The sequence below is a fragment of the Pinus tabuliformis genome, chromosome 9 (assembly GCF_031772625.1).
Source record: "Pinus tabuliformis cultivar Carrire ecotype Pingquan chromosome 9, CPIR1, whole genome shotgun sequence".
NCBI classification, from domain to species: domain Eukaryota; kingdom Viridiplantae; phylum Streptophyta; class Pinopsida; order Pinales; family Pinaceae; genus Pinus; species Pinus tabuliformis.
Window position 1 is genome coordinate 648,246,372 of NC_142307.1, and position 25,238 is coordinate 648,271,609.

The following is a 25,238-nucleotide window of genomic DNA, read 5'->3' on the forward strand; positions in this document are numbered from 1 at the left end:
TCTTACACCGAGTATAGCTTTATAATGAAGGGGGGAAAACCTCTAATGCCAAAGTTCAGACTGAAGAGATGTGTCATAAGACATGACACCTAGCAGACTTCCATCGACCTGATATAATGAATCACTAAACCCAAGAGTAAAGGCATATTTAACATTATTTTTCCATATACATACCTTGCCATCGCTGAAGGTTACCTTGTATCCTTTGTCTTCCGTTCCCAAGATGGACACTAGGTTCTTTTTGAGGTCACGTGCATTTAATACATCCTGGAATTTCTGGCCTTCTTGAATGCTTGTCCTCTTCCTTGATTCCCAACTCTCCTCTTACCTTTGCTGTTGACTTTGTCATTCCTTTGATTGCCATCAGAGGAATTTTGATCATCGTCCCAATGTGAGTCCTTTCTATTAGGGCACTCCCTTGCATAGTGACCTGCTTCATCGCAGATGAAACATCGTCCTTTTCTTCCACCCTTAGATCAGCCTTTCCTTTAGACCCATAATTATTTCTTCTCCTAGCAAGAGAAGAAAAAGCAGCAGGAGGACCTTTAGGCAAGGGCATTTCCTGCTCTTCTACCCTTGTTTCTTCTTGAATGCATCTAGCCATTAATTCCTAGAAACTAGGAATTACATTATTGTTCAGAAGAGTAGTCCTGAACACATACCATTCAGATGGTAATCCTCCGAGAGTTGTGAGTGCCATCTCTCTGTCAGTAATAGTTTCCCCAATAGATAGGAGATCGTTCTTGATCTCGGTGATTCTTAAGAAGTATGCTTGCATACTTTCATCTTTACCCTTCTTGATTTCCCTCAACTTATTTCTAAGAAACAAAACTTGATTTGCATCATTAACTTTAAATAAACTCACCAGTCTGTCGTAGGTTTCCTTGGAGGTGTCTAGATCAGAGATGTAGGCCACCAAGCGCTTGTCGATAGAGTCCCGGATGATCTTCTTTGTTTTGACTTCTCCATTTTTCCATTTGTTCCAGGCAGCAGCAGATGCATTTGATGAAGGCTCAACAATATTGCCTCTTACATGGTCCAACACTCCTTGATCTTCAAGGGTTAGATCGATAGATAGCTTCCATCCGTGATAGTCGGCTTTCTCATGGAGCTTGTCTTCGGCAGGAAAGAGTGTTGAGGACCCCATAGTTCTTTTAGGATAGCCTTGCCATTCTTCTCTTCAATGATTGCTCTTGCTCTTGCTTGGGCTTTGTCTTCACCTCAGCTCTGATACCATGTTAAGTTATGGTATGTTCTATGCTTATAACAATTTACTTCTTTTTCTTATTATATTCCACCGATTAGCAATCACATGTACATAAAGTAAAGTGCAGATAGAACATTAAACGATCGATAGAAAACAAGCCAAGACAAGAGACACAAGATGTGGCGGCTAGCCAGGGACAAACCCCACAATGTGTGGGGAAACCCTTTGATCAAATCTTTTTTTATCTTCAATAATTCAGCAGAGAGAGATAGTACAATAAATCTGATTCATATCAGCAGTAGCAAACCCTAGATCAGTAGCATCAGCATTAGCGGCTTCATTATCAAACTAGGGCAGACCATATCTCACAAACCGACAGTCGAATTGACTTCATTCCACCACCAAAAGTTTCAGCTTCCAGAGGAGGTTCAGATGAACCTACAACGCAGTTCAGATGAGGAGATCTTCTAGGCCACGCAAGTCAATCTTTGCTTCTGCAGTTGCAGCTTCAGTTTCAGCAGTTTCCGGCTTCAAACTAGGGCAGTCGATATCTTGCAAACCATTCGTCGGATTGACTTCATTCCACCACCAAAAGTTGCGGCTTTCAGAGGAGGTTCAGATGAACCTACAGTGCAGTTCCAAAGAGGAGATATTCTAGGCCACGCAAGTCAATCTTTGATTCTGCAGTTGCAGCTTCAGATTCAATAGCTTCCGGCTTCACATGTGTGAGAGAGAGAGACCCATTTCAGTGCAATAGAGAAGAGACTCATATCTGCGCTGTAGAGAGAGAGAGATGTGATGAGATGAGTGAGTCCAAATGAGGAAAAGTCCTCTTATATTTATACACAATGTTGGTGGGTGAATAGATGCGACTGTTGGGTTTCTAAGCCTACATGAGTTGTAGGTCGGCTTGATAATAATTCCATAATCAAAATAAATTCATATCTCCATGAATACTTATCGGAATCGGATGATCTTTATATCAATCCTACACCTCTCGACGAGAGGAATCTAATAAAAATATTATAAGCCATGAATAAGATGACCCACATGAAGTTTTGCCCTGGTTTCCAATTTTAACGGAACTCCACGCTTTTACCATAACAATGTATAGGTGAGGGATTCCAGAGATCTAATCCGACCTCCACCCTTTTAGCATAACAATGTATAGGTGTAGGGAATCCAGAGATCTAATCCAACCTCCACCATTTTGGCATAACAATGTTACAGGTGCTGGGAGTCCAGAGATCTAATCTGACCTCTTCCCTTCTGGCATAACAATGTACAGGTGCAAGGAGTCCAAAGATCTAATCTGACCTCCGTGCTTTTAGCATAACAATGTATAGGTGAAGGGAGTCTAGAGATCGAATCCGACATCCACCCTTTTATCATAACAATGTACAGGTGCAAGGAGTCCAAATATCTAATCTGACCTCCACCCTTTCGGCATAGCAGTGTACAGGTTTAGGGAGTCCAGAGATATAATCCGCCCTCCACCCTTTTAGCATAACAATGTATAGGTGCATGGAATCTAGAGATCTAATACGAACTCCACGCTTTTACCATAACAGTATAGGTGCAAGGATTCCAGAGATCTAATCTGACCTCCACCCTTTCAGCATAACAATGTACAGGTGTAGGGAGTCCAGAGATCTAATCTGACCTCCACTATTTTAACATAAATAGTGTATAGGTGCATGGAGTCCAAAGATCTAATCCGACCTCCACCCTTCTGGCATAACAGTGTACAAGTGCAAGGAGTCCAAAGATCTAATCCGACCTCCACCCTTTTAGCATAACAGTGTACAGGTGCAGGGAGTTCAGAGATCTAATCCGATCTCCACCTTTCTAGTGTAGCAATGTACAAGTGCAAGGAGTCCAGAGATCTAATCCGACCTCCACCTTTTTAACATAATAATGTACAGGTGAATGGAGTCAAAAGATCTAATCTGACCTCCTCCCTTTTGGTATAGCAGTGTACGGGTGCAAGGAATCTAGAGATCTAATCCGACCTCCACCCATATGTCATTAAGGGAATCTAGAGGCAAACCATGTTGTGTTCCATTATTGAATGCTGAGTAATAACTTCCCCTTGTTCTTTGCAAAGGAATATCTTCAAACTTGATGTAAGATTTTCCATTGTTAGAGCCGGATCTAGACTTTTGATTGGAGGTGATCGAGGTTGTCATGCCTTCATTTCCTTCATAAAGCAGGTAAGCGATTCCACTATCCTTGAAGGAAGTGTCCTTGTATTTGTACACTGATCCTTCAATTCCCACATTCATTGCAATCATCTGTAAGAACACCATGAACATCCAAACCAAAGTCATCTTCACTCTGAAGGATGCCTTCACACATCCAAATCCTTCAGCCCACCATGGTATTACATCGAATCTTCTCAGTGTGTTTTGCTGCCATTAAGATATCATTTTGGTCCCTTTTACAGATATTGAAAACACAGAAAAATGCCATTGCCTTGTCAAATGTAGATATGTGTTGGTACTTTGAATCACATCATATGTTATGCTTGAATTATTTAAACTGTAAACTGTCTCAAGAGTTTCAACTCCATATTAAAAGTAGTTTTGTGCTTAAATTGATTGAAAGAGGCATGTTCGTGTTTGACATAATTTCTTCAAGTGCACAACAAAAGTTTCACATCCTTTCAAGGCAAGCCTAATCAAGTCCTCTGAAGTCTATACATTCAGTCTTCCTAACAACCAATCTTCAAGAAATAGCTCTTATACTGATTTAACTGCCTTATTCATAAACTCGTTGGCTTTTCCAAGGTCTGAGGCAACTTCATATTCTTTTTGGTCACCTTATGAGGTTTCTCAACCTTTGTTACTATCAACCTTGAGGCCTTTCGGCCCTCAACAACTTAGACTAAAGCTTTCCAGGTCTATGGCCTAAATCTTTTCCTTACCTCAGCTGCCCGAAATATATGTTTCTTTTTGTTTGTAAACTAAGGCATCGTAAGGACTTCGATCCTCTCGTAGACACAAGAATAGAAATATTAGTAGGTGATCATCCTTCTTTCAATTGGATTTTAGGCTAGGGAAGAGCTTGGCCTTCATAGGACAAAAATACTTGGTAGTTTCTCTTCAATGTTTGGTTTCTTGGCCTTCTTCAAGTCTCTTTGGTGGCTTCTCTGACACCATACCTCTGAAACCATGTTGATTTTTCATGACTTTCTAGATTGATAAGTACTTGCAATGATTTCATTACTTTAATTTGTGTTACATTCATCATTAAGCAATTATACATATAATATCTTCAACAGTAAAAAAAATAAAGCAGTAAAAAAATAAAGCAGTAGGATCATAAAGAGAAAACCAAACAAGAGACACAAAATTACTTGTGTTACATTCATCATTAAGCAATTATACCTAGAAAATCTTCAATAGTAAAAAAAAAAAAGCAATAGGATCATAAAGGGAACCAAACAAGAGACACAAAATTTATCCTAGGATCATAAAGGGAACCAAACAAGAGACACAAAATTTATCCTAGGAAAACCCTAACCAAGGAAAAACTCAACAACCTTTTCTGAGAGAAAGTTTCCAATTCAACAAGAGTTACAATCTGATTTCCTAGTAAAAAATAAAGTCAAACCGACTAGTAACCAAACCCAGGTCAAACCTGGTCAAATGGAGTTAAATCCGTCCTCCTGCCCAAAACTTTGGCCTGCTACCCAGAAACTCATCCTACTGCCCAGAATTTCGGTCCTCTTATTCTCCCTAAGATTCATCCTCTTTCTACCTCAGATCATGTCTCAAATTATGCCTTAGATTCGTCTTTCTTATGATTCAAAATGGATGCCCAAATGGAGAGGATGAATGCCAATACATAGATGTTGAATGAGTTAAATACGTGTGTCCCTTCACGGGGGCTGACTTGAAGCCGACCTTACATTTGGAGGCAGACATTCAAAATTTCTTCTTTTGAAGCCGACTTGGAATCCACATATATATTTATCACTTTCTTGTATATTTGGAGGGCTAAAGCTTGATTATGAAGACCAACCATAGCAACAAAATTCAACAAATCTTTCATGAGGTTTTTGGTGTCCTTTTAAGATTTTTCATAAGATATTTTGATCTTTATTTAATATTTTATGGTTTAATATTTGTTTGGTTTAGTGGGTGGGAGATAAATGTAGGTCTTAATGGTCCAAGATTCCGCAAATGTATTGGGTAAAGGTGAATGTTGCAAATGTTGCGGTGTATCTATCGTCCCATACATGCCTTTCTTTATATTAAAGGAATCTTACACTATTGGTCATTATAAATACAATGCAATGTAGGTAAAAAGAACATAGAGGATCATTAATGAAACTACTGAAATATCTTCATAAGAGAGACATTATAGAGAGACATTATAGTGTAGTAAAGGGACAAAGGTGAAGGTGAGTTTTCTTTTGGTGCGAAATCCATTCATAATCTGCTATAGAATCTTCTCGTTGAAAACACTTTAGTTCTTTTCTCTCACCTATTTAAGTTTATGATTTTTGGTGTTTGAATAAGATGTATCTTTTGGTGGATAAGGTTATTCATAAGACATTTTAGTCTTTGCTTAGGATTTCAGATAAATATTTTGATTTCTGTTTCATATTTTTCACAATATTTTGTGTGTATTTAATACTTTTCGTATTATTTTCTAGTCTCCATTTAATACCTCTCTTTTTTTGATGTGCAGGGTTCCCATGGTTGGCGATGGACACTTTTGGGGTTGTAAAGCATACTGATGGACACTTTTGGGGTTGTAAAGCATACTCTTGTTTGTCTTGTTATGTTTTTTTTCTTGTTTTCTTGTTTTTTTGTTTTTTGTTTTAATTGTTGGTTCTATTTTTTGCTATCATTGTTTGGGGTTGTAAAGCATACTTTTGTTTGTCTTGTTATGTTTTTTCTTTCAATTGTTGGTCTTATTTTTTGCTATTGTTGTTTGCTAAGTTTGTTTGTTTTTTTTTGTTTTTTGTTTTTTGTTTTTTTTTGTTTTTTTTTTTTTTTTCTTTAATGTTGTGGCTCTATCTTTGACTTTATGAGCATGGCCATGCTAATTTTTGGTTTAGTATTTTATTTTTCTTGTGTTTTGATTTATTTTTCTTTTTTTATTCATTGGGTGGAGAAATCAAGGAAGACCTTAACAACCCATAGTGTGGGTTTAGGGATGATGTGGAGTCCATATTGTAGCGGGCGAAGGCGAAGAGGTATGTAATTGGGGAATTTACTTGTTTATGGGCAATGGTAAAAGAGGTATATATAAGTGGAATTTATTTGTTTGTTACTACATAATTATATGGTTTCATGCCCATTTTAATTTAACTCATTTGTTGGTTCATCAATATATCATATGTGTCTATTCATGCCAATATTAAATTTAGATGCAATATAGAGTTAGAAAGGTGAATGAACACTGATGAAACTATTGAATACCTTTTTATCAGGAAGATGTGGAGCACTATAGCAGAAGTAGAAGAAGAGGTAGAAGATGAGTTATCTTTTGGTGCAAGACTCATTTATGTTCTACTATAAAATCCTTTAGATGTAATGTTTCCAAGCCTCCTTACCAATTTGGGTGTTTCATTTGTTGGTCCATCATTATATCATATGCGTCTATTCATGCCCATTTTAAATTTAGATACAATATAGAGCTAGAAAGGTGAATGAACACTGATGAAACTATTGAATATCTTTTTATCAGGAAGATTTGGAGCACTATAACAAAAGTAGAAGCAAAGGTAGAGGATGAGTTATCTTTTGGTCCAAGATTCATTTATGTTCTACTATAAAATCCTTAGTTTAGATATAATGTTTCCCAGCCTCCTTACCAATTTGGGTGGAGAAATCAAGGAAGACCTTAACAACCCATAGTGTGGGTTTAGGGATGATGTGGAGTCCATATTGTAGTGGGCAAAGGCGAAGAGGTATGTAATTTGTTTATGGGCAAAGGAAAAAGAGGTATGTATAAGGGGAATTTCATTGTTTTTTACTACATAATTATATGGTTTCACCCATTTTAATTTAACTCATTTATTGCTTCATCATTATATCATTTGCTTCTATTCATGCCCATTTTAAATTTAGATGCAATATAGAGCTAGAAAGGTGAATGAACACTGATGAAACTATTGACTTTTTATCAAGAAGATGTGGAGCACTATAGCAAAAGTAGAAGCAAAGGTAGAGGATCAATTATCATTTGGTGCAAGACTCATTTATGTTCTACTATAAAATCCTCTTAGTTTAGATACAATGTTTCCCAGCCTCCTTACCAATTTGGGGTTTATAATTTTTGGTAGCATAAGATCTACTTCTATTAAAATTAGATGCATCTTATATTATTTGGCATTCTCTTATTTATTAAGTGTACAGTGCAAATGCAGGTAAAGAAAGATGGACGAGTAAAGGTGAAGAAGCAACGTTGAAACTTTTGAATATTTCTCCAATGGAAACTATTGAAATATTTTTATGTAAGAGAGACGATGTAGGAGTGTTCAAAGGTAGAGTGTGAGTTCTCTTTTGGTTATTAAAATTAGATGCATCTTATATTATTTGGCAGTCTCTTATTTATTAAGTGTACACTGCAAATGCAGGTAAAGAAAGATGGACGAGTAAAGGTGGAGAAGCAATGTTGGAACTTATGAAATATTTCTCCAATGGAAACTTTTGAAATATTTTTATGTAAGAGAGACGATGTAGGAGAGTTCAAAGGTAGAGTGTGAGTTCTCTTTTGGTTCTAGTATGCATATCTTCTCCTCTTCAATGCTATTGTTCTACTCTCCTTCCTTATTGAGGGTTTATGATTTTTGGTCATGGAATATTCAATAAAATGTACTTTTGCATAATATTATTGATAAATTTTTGTCTTGGCCTATGATTAAGATTTCTCATAATATCTTTGAATGTCTAGTTAAACATTAATATTTCTTATAATTTTTTTGTTGAATTGAGGCTTCTGTGATCCATAATAGTTGAAAGAATAACTTCGGCGTAAATCACATGTAGATATACATTTGTCGACGCGTTTCGAACCAACTAGTGTGGTTCATCGTCAGGACAAGTTGAAGAAACAGAACCAGCTTAGCATGTCTGTCTACATGTGATTTACGCCGAAGTTATTCTTTCAATTTTTTTGTTGTTTGTCTTAAAACTTTTTGGTCTTCATTTAATATTTTATGTTTTGACTTTTGTTGGATTTAGTACGTGGAGATATAGAGGCAAGTGCTAGTGATGGTGTAGATTGCATAAGTGCATTAGGTGAAGGGGAAGACTAAGTAAGAGGAGGAGGTGGGTATGGTATCATGTGTTTCTATGGTATCATGTGTGTCTGCATTTAAATTAAATGCATTCTATATTTGGGATTTATTTATATAGTGAGTGCAATTGAAATCTAGGTAAAGGAAGGTGGAGGGAACATTTGGTTTTGTGTGTGGGAGACTTCGAGAAGTGTAGGGGAGTGCAAAAGTACAAGGTTAGTTCTCTTTTTAATTCCAACATGGATATTTTCTTGTTTCAATAAAATGATTCTACCTCCTCCTTTGTTATTGAGGAATTATGAATTTTTGTTTATGCATAGTTCCATTTATGTTTATTTAAATTTTACTCCTTTGTTATTGAGGAATTATGAATTTTTGTTTATGCATAGTTCCATCTATGTTTATTTAAATTTTACGCATCTTAATTTATTTGTCATTTATCTTGTTATTCACATAATGTAATGTAGGTAATGTAACATAAAAGGTTACTAGATAAACTATTAAAATGTCCTTGTGAGGTCGAGATTGCAATTGTCATTTATCTTGTTATTGACATAATGTAATGCAGGTAATGTAACATAAAAGGTTGTAACATAAAAGGTTACTAAATAAAGTACTGAAATGTCCTTGTGAGGGAGAGATTACAATGGTGTGCGAAGGTAGAGGTGAGTTCTTTTTGGTGCAAATGTCCATATATGATTTGCTATGACCTATTTACCTATATATGATCCTTCCTCCTTACTTATTTAGGATTTATGATTTTTTGTTTATGTATAGTTCCATCTATGTTTATTTGAAATTTAGGCATCTTACATTATTTGTCATTTATCTCATTATTGACATAATGCAATGAAAGTAGTGCAACATAAAATATTATTAATTAAACAACTAAAATGTCCTTGTGAGGGAGAGATTGCAATAGTATGCAAAGGTATAGGTGAGTTCTCTTTTGGTGCAAATGGCCATATATGATTTGCTATTACCTATATATGATCCTTCTTTGCTATTACCTATATATGATCCTTCTTCCTTACCTATTTAGGGTTTATTTTTTTTTAGTCTTTACATAAGATGTACTTTCTAGTATATAAGATTCCTCATAATATTTTTGGTCATTCTTTGATATTACTCTTAATATTTTTCAATCTTTATTTCATATATCATACAACATTTTATATTTCATATATCTTACAACGTTTTATGCGTATTTCATATTTTTGCATGTTATTTAATTCATATATCTTACAACATTTTATATTTCATATATCTTACAACGTTTTATTTGTATTTCATATTTTATTTAATTCAATGCAATACGACGCAGATAGTGGAATATATCATCAATGAAACCACTGAAATATCTTTAAGAGAGAGGTAAAGTGTAGATAAGAGTTTTTTTTGGGTGCTAAATTCGTGTATGATTTGCTATGAAATTCTTCTATGAAATACGACAATTATCCCTTTTTACCTATATTCCCCTTCTTACCTATATTCAGGGTTGGTGATTTTAGTCTTTGCATAAGATTTACTTTCTAGTGCATAAGATTAATCATTATATTGGTGGCTTTATTTAAGATTTCTCATAAAATATTTTTGATATTTGTCATATTTCGCACAACATTTTATGCCTATCTAATATTTTTCATATGTTTTTGGTGTACAAGGTGTCCTTGGTTGGCCTCGACACATTTTGGGGGTTGCAAATCGAAGTCTTAATCTATTGTTTCTCTCAACTTGTTTTTTTTTTTTTTTTTTCTTTTTTTTTTTTTTTGTTAATTTTGGTGTTTTGTGCAATTGTTAGTTGCATCTTTTTCTATTGTTGTATTTTGCCACTTTTATGGATTTTATTTTTTTTGCATTTATGAGCATGGCCATGCTAACTTGTGGCTTGATATTTTGTTTTTCTTATGAGCTCTCATATTTTATTTATTTTTTCATTCTTTTTTCTTGGGTGGGTGAGGATATTAAGGAGGTCCTTACAACCCATTTTATGGGTTTTGACTCTTGAGTGTAGTGGGCAAAAGCAATGGAAGTATGGACGTATGTATTGAGTAATTGAGTAATTTACTTGTTTGCTACTACATAATTATATAGGTATGGAGTAATTGAGTAATTTACTTGTTTGCTACTGCATAATTATAAAGTTCCATGCTTGTTTTAGTTTAACTCATTTGTTGCTTCATAATTATATCATATTTTTTCCTTTAAATTTAATGGAAATGCAAATTAAAGAAGGTGGAGGAGCATCAATGAAATCATGGAATATCTTCGTGTGAGAGATGTGGGGCAATATAGCAAAAGTAAAATGGCTTTGAGGGTGAGTTATTTTCTAACATAAATGGTGAGTTCCTTTATTTAGTTTTTCCATTGATATTTCTTATTTTATATCATATGTTTTCCTTTCAATATAAAGGAAATGCAAATTAAAGAAGGTGGAGGAGCATCGTTGAAATCATTGAATATCTTCGTGTGAGAGATGTGGGGCAATATAGCAAAGGTAAAATGGCTTTGAGGGTGAGTTATCTTCTAACATAAATGGTGAGTTCCTTTATTTAGTTTTTCCATTGATATTTCTTATTTTTTTTGGCATTTGTGAGCATCACATGCTAATTTGTTTTGCTATCAAGTCCTCTCTTTAAGAACACTGGTTTGTCTCCTTTTTCACTTATTTAATGTTGACCATTACTCATCAACTCTATGGTAAGATTTCTCATACTATTATTTAATATTTTTCCGAAGACTTTTGTTGTTTCTCTTAAAATTTTATGATTTATGTTTAATATTTTTTGGATTGGTTGGGTAGTTTGTGAAATAAAGGTGGGTCCTAGTGTTGATGGAATGTAGATTCCATAGGTGCATTAGGTGAAGGTGAAGGCTAAGAATTATGAGGTATATATGATTCCGTGTGTGCTTATTTAAATTATAAGCATCTTATATGTTTTGTGATTTATTCATTTATTGAACGCATTGCATTGCAGATAAGGGAAGGTGTAGAAGCATTAATGAAACTATTGTTTATTGAGTGCATTGCAATGTAGATAAAAGGATGTGGAGACACATTGCTGAACCTATTGAAATATCTTTGTGTGGGAGAGGCATGGGACAATTTAGAAAAGTGCAAAGGCATGAGATAAAGGGTAAGTCCACTTTTAGTTTTGTTATGAGGTTCTTTTCTTTCAAATATGATGGTTCTCCTCCTTTCTCACTTATTTAGGGTATACAAACAAAGGGTAAGTCCTCTTTTAGTTTTGTTATGAGGTTCTTTTCTTTCAAATATGATGGTTCTCCTCCTTTCTCACTTATTTTGGGGTATACAATTTCTAGTCTTCATAATATAATTTTTTACATAAAATTACTTATAAATTTGTGATTTTTCACACTACATTCAATACTTGTTTAATATTTCTAATGCAAATTTTGTTTCCATTGTGAGATTTTTCATAATATATATTTTTTTTTCTCTATTTAATTTTTTTGGTTTGTTTTTTTTGGGCTTAGTGAGTAGGGAAGTTAAAGTAGGTCCTATTCCAACAAAATTGTGCATTTATCGAGATAAATTCCAAAAGCTCAAGTGTGGGATCTTGTGTACTCAAGAGGAAGCCAATGTCACTTCGCCAACTTTCTCACTTCTGGCCGACTCCCTCTAGATCAACTAAGGTTCTCCCTACTAGATATCATAGATTTAATGTCATGGTCCAACCATGTCAATAGTTCCTTCAAATATCACCAATCAAAGGATTGAACCATTAGGTTTTAAGGTGGATAGGATTGCTAGAGTTCTTCTGGGTAATTTCTAGGTTTGAGTTCAAGGGAAAAGGTCCCCAATGAAACAAAAGCAAGGAATCACAGAGTAAAGGCCCAACAAATAGTTAAAATGATTTATGAGGACAAGGGGTGATGGAGGATAGATGATTAATGCCTTAACTTGCCAATATATTTTGGGGGCATATGGGATCAAGGAGCAACACAATTTGAGAGAAATGGAGTAGATTTAGATTCAAAGACCAAAGCAAACTTTTGTGCCCTAGAGTTTTCACTTAGTGTTCTTCAATATTCAAAGATGGGATAAGGGAGAGCTAAGCTTAAGTAATCTCAAAAGAGCTTGATGAGAGGTCCAAAGATGCTTGGTCAAGGACCCTAGAGGACTAACTTGTGTACCCTAGAGGCTAGGGACTACCCACAATTTGTAAGGATAAATAAGAAAGGGAGTTTCACTTAGGTCACCTCAAAAGAATTTGATGAAAATATTGTTGAAGGAAGACAATGAGATAAAAATACCAACAAAATTATGGTATAGAAAATCTATCAAAATTCACCAATAACAATTCATGAAAAATGTCTATCCACATCAACAAGGCCTTTCTCATCAGGATCTACCAATATCCTCTACCAATATCTATCTAGAGTGCAACTTCTCATGAATTCGTTCAAGTCATCCATCCATAGACAAAATTATGAAACAAGAGGAAATTTTAGAAATTTTAGACTTTGCTAAAGGATTTCTTATAGAGGAGGTGCTCAACTTCCCTTGCATTAAAATATTAATTTTCTAGGCTAAAAGCCTCTACTCCCTCTTATGGAGGGTGAGGAAAAATGCCCTCTCCTTTATTAACTAATATAAAGTACATAATTTGAGGGGGATTCATGCCACATGTCTTTAATTAACTAATATAAAGTACATAATTTGAGGGGGATTCATGCCACATGTACAAAGCAAAGGCGCACAAGCCCCCTCAAAGAGTAATCCATATCTATAAATGAGGGGAAAATAGGGGCCTTTAGCACAACATCCGGTCTTCAAAGGTCCTTCAATGGTGGAAAAAATCTTCAACCTGCCACCAAATTCCTTTAGTCTCCCTCAAGTCTCCCTCAAATATGGGTGCACAAATTCCCAACCCACCTTACATCCAATGCATCATCTGGAAGGGATTCCAAAAGGGCTCATTCCTCTCACCCTAAGTTGCATCCCTCAAATATGGGTGCACAAACTCCCAACCCACCTCACATCCAATGCATCATCTGGAAGGGATTCAAAAGGGCTCATTCCTCTCACCCTAAGTTGCAGGAAATGTGGAACCCCCCTCTTGTACCAGCCGCATTTCGGTGTGGAAACCACAAAACGTGGCTGAAATGCATTTTAGGCACCAAACCCCACGTTTCAGCGTCTGTACATTGCATTTCAACATCCATACAAAACATGTGGGGCAGTATGACATGTTTGTGTGGCATGTGTGGGCTGAATGCAAATTATTTTTATAAAAACAATAATTTCTGAGTGTGTAGCCTAATATTCAACAGTAGGGCCCTACTTATATTATGCAATTAATGACAATGTTAGATGTATGCTATGTAATCAATGGTAATGTTAAATTCTTAAGTAAAAGTCCTTTTAATTAAATTGTTAACATTACTATTAATAGACTCAGGATGTTCGAGAGGTTCCAACCTCATTGGATTTAATATGGAAAAAATAGAATTTTAGATCCCACCCCAAATTCAGCAGACGTAACAACTTTTAGAATTTTAGAATTGAGGGATTGCAACGTTTCCATAAAATTTTGTCATATACAAGGGTATGTAACGAGCATTTAATGAAGAGTGCCCCTCTATCTTGTTCTACCTATGGAGACAACACCTCTGGGACATCTACCAAGAAGCAAACGACCCTTGCGATATCGAACCTGGAAATGCTCCCAGGAAAAGACTTGGAAGGGAATCTGAAGATGATACCAAGTAGCCCAAGAGCATGAATTAGGTGGTTGAGTCAAGGGCATTAAATTATGAATTTTAGCACTAAGCACGGATGATAATCCCTAAGGGTATGTAACTAGAATTTAATCAAGAGCAACAAGCCCCTCTATGTACCTTAATGTTAGTGGCATTGATTGTTGAACTCCTTAATTATTTTAATGCTTAGAGGGTGATATTGATCACGAGGATCCCAACATAGACAATGCTTTCAACAATATCTAGGTATTTGTTGTAGCTCTTGAATATTGTTTTCCAAAGTCTCTAACACCTAACTCTCAACCAAGTCATGGAACCCCTTTATGTCAAGGCCATTTGCATTTTTCATGATCCAAATATAATTGATTCTTTTTCTATAAAAGTGATAGAAATACTTGGTGTTCTTTTACCACCCCCATATCAACCTAGGTGGATTTTCTTTTTATCCTTCAATCCATATCCTTTTGCCTTAACAATTTAACCTTCCTTTTACTTTCAACTTTCAAGTTCTTTCAATCTCAACAATTCATCATCCTTGAAAATGCCTCTATTGCCTCTATTATTATCAGAGAATATCAGTCAATTGTTTTATGACAGAGTTAATGAGTATTATAGTTACTGGCCATTGTAACAAAGTAAACAATATGTTGAATGCTCTTTTCAATATGGTTAGGCATGTTTTAGGTTGAGGGAGAACATGTTTCTAGTAGTAGGTTGAGGGAGAACATGTTTTAGGTTGATGGATGACTTCATGCCCGAGAATCCAACATACCCCTGAATTTCAATGCATATAAAAACTTAAAAGTGTCTCAAGTTTGAACAATATCGTGGATGTCTAAAAATCTAATTTAAACGTATGAACTAACACCCCTTTATAACTAGAAATATTACTTGTATTCCCTACATCTAGATGAGTTTTTCCAATTTATATTCTCACTTATCCAACTTTTCAAGTAGGACAAACTGTTTAAAATTTCCCATAGCACATCTACCTTTGAATCTAAGAATTTAGTGGGTGGTTAAAATAAGTGATATGAGCTGGATAACACTGCTGAACATCAATTGTTATGCCCAAGAATCCAATGTACCACTGAATTTTTCAGTGCATAAAAAGTGTCAAAGTTTCAAGAATATCGTGGATTTCTAAATATCTGATTTAAAGATCTGAACCACCACCCATTTCTACTTAGGAATGTTTATCGTATTGCATACATCTAGATGTCAGTTTTTTCTAAATATATTTAGTTATCCAAATTTTCAAGTAGGACAAACTGTTTAGTTCTTTTTTCTTGTTCTTGTTGCACAGTTTGTTTTCCAAAATTTTTGGGCTTTTTGCAACTTTGTAAACTATGTTTTTCTGCATGATTTTTTAATTGGGACATGGTAGAACTATATTTTTGACGGGAAAACAATTTTCTTTCTTGTGAATACATTAATATTGAGCATTGTATCAAATTCCTTGACCTTAAGGCAAGACACGTAAGGTTGGACTTCTTTTCAAGGTTTATTTAATTATTTTTAAATAGTCAGGTTTGAATCAAATAGAAATAGTTGACACATGTATAATTTTTTCAGTTGTTATTTATTTTCAATTCACAAGTTATTTTCACCACATTGATATCAACTTTTTTAGGAGGGGATGGAGTGGATGACATTAGAAAGCATTCAAGAAGATATTAGCTAATATCTATATAATTTATTTTTGGTTTGTAGGCTCACATTTTTAAGTTTTTTTGGTTCAATTTAGTATATTGTTGGGGATGCATATTGTGATTAGTCCAAATGTTGTAAATACAACCTTTTGATGATTAGTTATATGTACTTCCTTGTGTAGACTATTACGATTCCATGCATGTTCCTTTATGTTATGTTAACTTAGAAGAAACTATTGTGCTTCCTCCAGATGCTACAATGCTGGTTTAGGACATTCAACAAAAGAGGAACCTTACTGCTGCTGAAGGTATTGGAAAAAAGGTATGGTTTAGAACGGTGTAGAAATCATGTTGTAACATGTTTTATGTCATTTTTTGCTAATTAATTTTAAGGAGCTAACATTTTGGATGTGTTTTATGGATTCAATGTTTGTGTAGCATTCTTCATTTGTATATATGCAACTTTCTTTTGCTTTCAAGAGTGCTATGAATAACAGGAATAGGTGGTATTCATGGCTGAGCAGGTTCTTTCCACACTGGCCTTTGCTTTTATCATGCATCATCCATACACACACATTGTTTTCGCAAATCAAGATTTTTAATGTTGCATAAATTTTTTAGCACAAGTAGCATGGAATTTTGTGAATAGTAGGTGAGTGTTCCAGTCCCTTATCCTTATTCTTCAATATTTTATGCTTTTTGGATTGCATGCATCTCTGGATTTTCAACAACATTAGAAAATTGTTTTATGTGTTACAGGGATTACAACCCTCTGCGTCCAATGCAAGCCTTAACATATCGATGTTGGAGCTATCTTTCTTCCTGCTAAGTATTGAAGATTAAACTGCCATTAGATGCAGAGAGGCCTTGGTGGGAATATTTTCACGTAATTTGGGTTAGCTAAAACTTATTTGCTTTGATATAATTTGGTGTTTTTGCAGAATGTTTGGGTTTATAATAACTTTCAAATTTTACAGAATGTCATCATATCTAAATATTTTTTTTGATTGCTCATACACATGAATTGTTGTTAGGTGAAATATACTAGGAAGTAGGGGACTGATTATTAGAAGTGACTTGTCAATTTGTGACATGTAGAATCTACCCACTACAATTGTTAATTTATATGCAGAAGTTAGCAATCAAATGCTGGATCTATATGAACAAACCAAGTCAACATCCACTTCAAATGACATCACCTCTCCTTAAGGTGTGGATAATAAATTAAAGTCTTCATATAGTAATATTACACAGATTTAGTTGAGTGAAAAGACCACATCAAAAGCAATTATTGCAGTAAACACCCATCATTTATTTGTTAGAACTATTTCTTCACAGTAGCTTGAGTTTGCTGATATTGCAGGTAAACACCAAGTATAAATCCATTTAATGACAAGGCTGCTTGGGCATGTAAATCAAGGTTCGGAAATTCCAAAGTCTGTTACAAACTAATAAAAAAGAGCAAATCTGAAACAATAAAGAATTCAACTACTAAGAGTAAGCCAACATCAGTGGTAATTTCAGGTAAAACAAGTAACGTGGTAATTTCATGTAAAACTAGTAACATGGATGTACAAGAGCATTTTGTCAATACAAATTTTGGGGTTATTTATTTCTTGTTTATTTAAATATTGAGTGCAATGCTATGTAGGGAAAGTAATATGGAAGATAATTGATGAAACTATTGAAATATCTATGTGAGAAACACTATATTATAGTGCAATGAAGAGGTAGTGGTAGAGGTGGGTTCTCTTTTGGTGCAAAGTCTTTGCTATCTGCTGTATCATGTTGTCTTTGTTTTACATTTATCATAAGATATTTGGTGTGTATTTAATATTTCTTATAAGAATATTTTATGGTCTCTATTTAATACTCTTCTATTTTTTTGATGTGCAGGCCAGTCCTTGATCGGCCATGGGCAGTTTTTGCAATCATCACATTGTCTTTGTTTTGTATTTATCATAAGATATTTGGTGCGTATTTAATATTTCTTATAATAATATTTTATGGTCTCTATTTAATACTCTTCTATTTTTTTGATGTGCAGGATGTCCTTGATGTCCTTGATCGGCCATGGGCAATTTTTGGAATCATCATGTTGTCTTTGTTTTATATTTATCATAAGATATTTGGTGTGTATTTAATATTTCTTATAATAATATTTTATGGTCTCTATTTAATACTCTTCTATTTTTTTGATGTGCAGGATGTCCTTGATGTCCTTGATCGGCCATGGGAAATTTTTGGAATCATCATGTTGTCTTTGTTTTATATTTATCATAAGATATTTGGTGTGTATTTAATATTTGTTATAATAATATTTTATGGTCTCTATTTAATACTCTTCTATTTTTTTTATGTGCAGGATGTCCTTGATTGGCCATGGGCAATTTTTGGGATTGCAGAGAAGAGTCTGTGTCTACTATTTCTTTTTGTTTGTTTTGTTTTTTTTTTATTGCTATTTGTATCTTTTACTATTGCTTTTTTTTTTACTTGTTTTTTTTTACAACTATTGTTTTTTACTTGTTTTTTTTTACAACTATTGCTGTTTTTTTTTTTACATTTTTGAGCATGGCCATGCTAAATTGTAGTTTGATAATTTTTTTTTCATGTTGGTTTTCCTTTGTTTTGTTTTGTTTTATTTTTTCCCACCTTTGTTCATGGTTTTTGTCTTCAGTTCTAAGAGTGAGGAAATTAGGACAAGCATTAACAAAGTTGATGAAGATTCAACAAATGTAATGGGCAAAGATGGAGGTATGTAGGAGGGAATTCACTCGTTTGTTGCTACATAATTTAGTGGTTTCAATTTGTTTTAATTGAACTCTTTTGTTACTTATTACTTGCTTTTAATTAAGTAGAGTTTGTAAATATGGATGAAACAAAACAAAAGTTTCAATCGAAGTTATGACCATACTAGTTTTCATCTATAATTGGGAGGGGCAAAGATGGAGATATGTATGAGGGAATTCACTAGTTTTTTGCTACATAATTTAGTGTTTCCACTTTGTTTTAATTGAACTCTTTTTCTACTTATTACTTGCTTCTAATTGAGTAGAGTTTGTCAATATGGATGAAACAAAACAAAAGTTTCAATCGAAGTTATGACCATACTAGTTTTCATCTATAATTGGGAGGGGTACTAAGCATTATGACCATACTAGTTTTCATCCATCTATAATTGGGAGGGGTACTAAGGACTTATGACCATACTAGTTTTCATCTATAATTGGGAGGGGTACTAATCATTATGACCATACTAGTTTTCATCCATCTATAATTGGGAGGGGTACTAAGAACTTTGTGCCACTGGAGGGTGTGGGTTTCTTATGTGTGTATTTGTAGATATGGATGAAACAAAACAAAAGTTTCAATTAAAGTTATCACCATACTAGTTTTCATCTATAATTGGGAGGGGTACTAAGCATTAAAGTTTCAATTGAAGTTTTTTTTTTTCAAAGAAAAAAACGAAATTTTTATAATTATGATAAAAAGTTACATATCATATGCCGAAGCATTCCTTTGACTATATGATGCATCATCATAAAGATCTGTATGAATACTATTCTGCCTTTCTTCAGCAAAAGAGAGGTGGAGCATCTTCAGCATAACAAGAGCCTCCTCTACAGAGGAAAACAACTCCCTTCCTCAGCACCATCAAAAAGTATCAACAATTTTCCACATATTTAGCATCCATGGTCATAAAAAACAGCAGCAAGCATCTTTCCCCGGGTCTCCTCTATCGAGGAAAACAACCCAAGTTTTAATTGAAGTTATGACCATACTAGTTTTCATCTATAATTGGAAGGGGTACTAAGCATTGAAGTTGGGAAGGGGTACTAAGCACTTTGTGCCATTGGAGGGTGTGGGTTTTTTATGTGTGTATTTCAATCTCAACATTTTTAGTAAAACACGACACATTTGTCTTTTCAGCTAGATAATATCTACAACTTTCTTATATGGCTCCTTCATGTTTTTTTGAAGGAGCCACAAGCATCATGTACTTTTTCCATCTTTGTATCACAGAGGAATGCACGTTTGACAAGAACTTACCACAATCAAGCAATATAATGAACATAAGCATCATGTACTTCTTCCATCTCTCTATCATAGAGGAATGCATGTTTGACAAGAACTTACCAAGCAATATAATGAACATAAAAGAGTGTAAGCAACTTTGGTATGTGTAGAGTTTATGGAGGGGGTTTGATTTTCTGCCATTTCTTCAATCAACTTTAGTTGAGCCTTAATTTTCAAACTAACCTATCTCCTATCTTGAGATGAAGCCTCATACCTCATCCTACATACATGTTTTCGCCATTCTTCAATCAACTTTCATTGGGCCTTAAATCCACACGCTAACTTGACTAACCTGTCTTCAGACCACACAATAACCTAGGAACATAGGCTAGCTAAAACCAAAGAGGGTCTCTAACTCTAACTAGACAAATAGGAGATGAAGGTGAGCCTCAAAAGAAGCAAACGAATTATAAGATTGAAACCATGGCATTCTCTTTAGTATCTAGATTGAAACCATGGTATTCTCTTTAGTCTCAAGACCGTATTTACTTGGCACTTCCTATTATTCTTCCATCTTGCCACTTCACACAATAATGTGACTTCTATTTACTTGGCACTTCCTATTATTCTTCCATCTTGCCACTTCACACAATAATGTGACTTCTAGTGGCTAATTCTTGCGGAGGGTCAACAATTTTCTATTCCATCTCTTTAGGTTAAGATCCATCATTGTCATATCATGAAGCTGCATGGTTCTTCACATTACTATGTCATGTTGGTTTGAGGCAGAGATCCCACACATTTTTGCACTACTATACTCATGATAGGTGTGACTACTTCCTTTCTACTTTATAATGTTCTTGTTACCCCAAGCATTAACATTAACATTGTATATACAAGAAATACCCTTAGACAAACCTAGGAATACAACAACTAAAGTGGAAAAACCTAGGAATACAACAACTAAAGTGGAAAAACCTAGGAATACAACTACTAAAATAGAACATGGTCTTTTACTAGACAAGCAGGAGAAATAAGTATTCAACAAATGCATAGCAATATTGAATCCATTGCTTTATCTCCATTCTCAGACCTTATCCACATGCACTTGCTATGATGCTTCTATTATGCCACTCCACATAGTAATGTGATTTCTAGCCATTAATATTAGTAGAGGGGGAAGAACCTATTTTGATCCTTCTCTTTGCAGTTAAGATACATAACCCTCGCATGGTCCTTCATTGCGTGATTGTGACGGTTTGACGTAGAGTGACCACATTTATTTGCCTTCTTGCACTTGCGACATATTTCAAGCAAATAAATCAATTATTCTTAATGAAGTTGGTTATAAGTAAATTTAATATTTAATAAGGCCAATTAAGTTCTCTCTGTAAAATTTGGAAAATATCAGTTTATGATGTTTAATAAATGTATGGTGACATTTTCAGTCCCTTCTCGTTGCAGGGGACTATGGTTTTAGCGCAACAGTCAAGACTCAAAATACTTTGAAGGTATATTAGTTTGCTCAATTCGATCTTTGCCAAGCTCATTATGGGAGCATCCCCCAATTATTACATTCCATGAGGATTCATCCCTTTAAGGCATGATGTCAAACAATTGCAGAGCATTACTTATCATCCCATAGTTTGCATACAAAGTAATGAAGGCATTCCGTATAGATATATCTGAGCAGAATCTCATTCCCATGACACGGGCATGAACCTCCTTGCCTTCTTTTAAGGCTCCTAAGCTGGCACATCCACTAACAACAGTGGGAAAAATGAATTTTCTTGATTTCATGCTAGCTAGCAGCATTTGGCGAAAAGAGTTTCAGGGCATTTTCTCCGTCTCCATTTTGTGCATATCCTGCATTAATTGCATTCCATGAGACAACATCGCTCTCTGGCATCTTACCATTTACCTAATATTTTAGATCCGCCAGGCCTTTTGGTGTAAAAATATCAACCTTTAAGCACATAGCTACCTCAAGTTATCCAGAATGCAAACAACTGTAGGGTGAAGTCCATCATCTCTTACAAATTCTTTTTTATAGAGCTAACTCTTTATCAAAATGTCTTTACAGATTAAGACTAAAGATTACTGGCATAAGCATTTGCTGCTTTGAACAAAATTTTCTGTTAATGATTGTTTTCCTTTGCAGCTGTAGACCTCAATGTGATGAAGACAATTTCTTAAATAGCCTTATTTTCAAAACACTTTGCAAAACCAATCATTTATCTTCTCACTTGTGACCTTATGATTTCTAAATGCTAGGCATTTTTTGTTTGTAACTTTGTCCACAAGCAAGTACCAGAGTATTTTCTCATTTAGAAGAGCTCTTTCCTACCACTATCTTGGGTCTGGGGGGATTTATTTTGAAAGAGAGCATAAACCAATCATTTATCTTCTCACTTGTGACTTATAAGTTCTAAATGCTAGGCATTTTTTGTTTGTAACTTTGTCCACAAGCAAGTACTGGAGTATTTTCTCATTTAGAAGAGCTCTTTCCTGCCACTATCTTAGGTCAGGGCTCTTTATTTTGAAAGAGAGCATGATTCCCGACCATACATATTTTCCATGAGATGTATTTTGGGATGTTCTTCCATGCTTTCGCCATCATTGGTTAGTTGTTTAGTTTTTTGGCCATAGGATATTTTTCCATGAAAGGCTTAGTTGCCTCCAATCCTTTGCCCACTTGAATGCTGAGATCCTTAATGGTGTTCTAAACATGTTCGGTAAAGAGACAAACTAAAAATAGATGTGGGGCAATTTATTCCTCTGATTGACATAGAGTACATTTGCTGGGCACTTGATTACCCGTCTTTCAGATATTCTCCACTGTCAAGATTCTTTTTTGCACCATAAGCTAGCACAAAAAAAATCTGATCTTAGAGAGTTAGTCTCCTTCCCAAAACTCTCTAGAAGTAAATCTGATTTTAGAGAGTTAGTCTCCTTCCCAAAACTCTCTAGAAGTTCAATGTAGGAGGGGGGATCTACTTCATCATTAAATGCAAACTCAAGTTCACTCTTAGTTCTTGACATGTCACAAGCATTTACATCTGTCTGAAGGCAACATTCATTGTATTCTTTGGCATCGTTGTTACCATGACTGTGGATTGTTATTTCATGAGACATGTCAATAAACTATCTATTTCCTTTACAATCTCTTTAGTGAGGGACAAATCTAAAAATACTAATTCCATACCGACTTTGCATACTCCTCTTTGGAGTATTTACTATTTTTAGCAGTAACATTCACTACATTGCCCCTGGAATGAATCAGCCCTGTATTCTGATATGCATTTTGTTGACTAGAGATTTCTCTCCATTCCAGATCATGGTTATATATTTCATATTTAGTGGACCCATTCACCACCTGGCCTACAAAGTATATTCTCTCTCCATATTCTTTACAATAATATTGATCAATTACAATATTCAGTTTAGGTTCACGAAATAGGTTCTGTCATTGGAATCTCGCGCATCATTCTCATGGTGACCCTGAATTGTTATTTCACGAGAAATGTCAGTAAAATGACTATTTCCTTTCCAATCTCTCTCTGAGTCAAGGATGTTGCATATTGCTCTATGGAGTATTATTATCAGTAATGTTCACCAAATTGTCACCAAAATGAGCTGGCATCATTCTCATGGTGACCCTGAATTGTTACTTCAGGACAATGTTACTTGGGAGCGGGAGCGGGAGCGACCATTTTCAGAAGCTCCCGGTTTGGGAGCGAATCCGGGAGCGATTTTTTAAAAATATATATATATTTTATATTTTTTAATTTTTGATACATATATGTCAACAAAAACATGTAGAATGATGAAATGGACATAAAAAACATAAAAAAACATAAATTGATCATTGAACCATATCACATCAATCATCTAGAAATTATAATCGTCATCAACCATGTCCACAAGTTAGTAAAATACATATTACAACTGCAACAGATTGAGTCTTATAAATCATGATTCATCAAATTCAATATTAAAGTTTCAACTTCAAGCTTTAAGAATTGAAAATTCAATAACATTTATCATCATTGATCACCAAAGTTGTACTTGTAAGCCAAGTTTAACCATTACAAGAAGTAATATCGAAGATATTTCTAAGTCCTAACTTCTAACTGTTAACATGATATGAAATGTTAAAAATTTATAAAATGAAACATGAATAATGAGATGAAATGAAACAACTTTAGTCTTTCACAAAGCATCATATTCATAATTCACAATCATTACCAATGAGTTATAATTGCCAAGGCCCAACTTCAAACTTCAAATTTTCATTGTCACAGTGATATAATGTTTACAAAAAATATCATAATGATATGAAAGAGTCAAGAGTCAAGAGTCAAGGACTCAAAACTCAACATTTATGAAAACTAAAGTCTAATAGAAACTAAAAAAGACAAGTAAACTGTAAATCTACATGTGGCCCTTGCCACAAGAGTCTCCAGGAGTATAAGCAGGTCGTGGTGGTCTTCTAGGAGTCTCCCGCACAGACCGACGACCATAACTAGAACCTCCACACGAGGGTGTCGATGGAGGTGGCGACAACAATGGAACAAGACTCGGGCCTCGAGCACTGCTACTGGATGGTGGAGGTGGAGGTGGCATGGCTGCTGCAGCTGCTTCATTTTCATCCGTTACAAGTTCCTCTTCTAGTTCTGCAATATGTACAATGCCATCCTCCAAATTGTCGTCCTCTTGGTGATTGTCCCAAATTTTATATGTGGGATCCTCATTAGCCCGATCACAGTAATGACTCAACAACCTCAAGTTGTAGTGCACATAAACCAAGCTTTCTGCTCGGTTTTTGTTGAGTCTGTTTCTTTTCACATTATGTATATAATTGTAGGTGCTCCAACACCTCTCTGCAGAAGAAGAATTTACAACTTGTGAAAGAACTTTTTTTTCCAGTTTTGGCAAAAGTCTGTGGTCGCCATATGTTTCCCACCATGTGAGAGAATCAAATTTATCTTTGTCGTCCATTGCATGGAAGTTACCATACAAACCAGTGCCACTGAAGTATCTGCCTATTTCAAGGCGCACAGTTGCACATTCCACCCTGTCAGGCACCAACTTTTCTAATGCTTCCAGATATCCTTTAGTTACCTCTTGATCTAAATGGGGTTTGGTCCTAACCCCACCCCCTGTTGCAGGTTGCCCCAACCAAGATGTAGAGTAGTATTTTGGCGTAAGTATATACGCCAAGCAATGTAGTGGAAGGTTAAGCCTATTCCACCGTTCACACACACAATCATGAATCAGTTTGTACAAGTTGGGATCTCTATTATGAACAATGTCTTTTATTTCCCCCAACATGGTATCCATTTGCTCATACACCTCGCCAATCACTGGTTTGTCT

At 34.9% G+C, this 25,238-nt stretch overlaps 1 long non-coding RNA gene across 1 annotated transcript; it reads left to right on the forward strand.

Moving 5' to 3' along the window:
• The first annotated feature begins 10,231 nt into the window (after positions 1–10,231).
• Positions 10,232–18,147, forward strand: LOC149150318 (uncharacterized). The gene is made up of 8 exons (XR_016263016.1): positions 10,232–10,782; positions 10,879–11,354; positions 11,444–11,602; positions 16,096–16,730; positions 16,977–17,054; positions 17,208–17,368; positions 17,496–17,586; positions 17,741–18,147. It is a non-coding gene; the product is annotated as an uncharacterized LOC149150318 (long non-coding RNA).
• The last annotated feature ends 7,091 nt before the right edge of the window (positions 18,148–25,238 follow it).